The sequence below is a fragment of the Myotis brandtii genome, unplaced genomic scaffold (genome assembly GCF_000412655.1).
Source record: "Myotis brandtii unplaced genomic scaffold, ASM41265v1 Scaffold30732, whole genome shotgun sequence".
NCBI classification, from domain to species: domain Eukaryota; kingdom Metazoa; phylum Chordata; class Mammalia; order Chiroptera; family Vespertilionidae; genus Myotis; species Myotis brandtii.
This window is the reverse complement of record NW_005337357.1, coordinates 1-540: the sequence shown is the minus strand read 5'-3', so window position 1 is coordinate 540 and position 540 is coordinate 1. Positions and strand designations below refer to the sequence as shown.

Sequence of the window (540 nt, the reverse complement as noted above, 5' to 3'; positions counted from 1 at the left end):
ATATATCTCACAAAAGAAAATATAAAGAATGCAAGAGGAGCGGTCACGCTGCAGGCAAAGGCGGTGGGAGCAGCGCGGGGAAGGGGGCAGGTGATTGCTGGCTTCCACCGCCTACGGCAGGAACAGCACAGCGGGGCCTGGCATCCAAGGCAGCCGAGCTGGAGATGGAGTTGAAGGAGCACAGCCAGTGATCCAAACACTGAAGGAGGCAGATGAAACCCACAAGTGCTTCCGCATGGTTGGAGGGGTGCTGATGGAGCGCGCTGTCAAAGAGGCGCTGCCTGCCTCAGAGAACAACAAGGAGCAGATCAGAAGATCATTGAGACACTGACACAGCCGCTTCAGGCCAAGGGAAAAGAACTAAATGAATTTCTGGAAAAGCAAAATATTCGACTCATGGGGGAGGACGAGAAGCCAGCCAAGGAAAACTCAGAAGGAGCTGGGGCTAATGCCAGCTCAGCCAGAGTGTCGGTTTCCTGTGGACCAAGGTCTTTGCATTTTTTCCTACCTGACTCCCACTTCTAATTTCTCATTATTGTT

At 52.6% G+C, this 540-nt stretch overlaps 1 pseudogene; it reads left to right on the top strand.

Moving 5' to 3' along the window:
• The first annotated feature begins 54 nt into the window (after positions 1-54).
• Positions 55-471, top strand: LOC102255114 (annotated as a pseudogene).
• Positions 472-540: the final 69 nt, after the last annotated feature.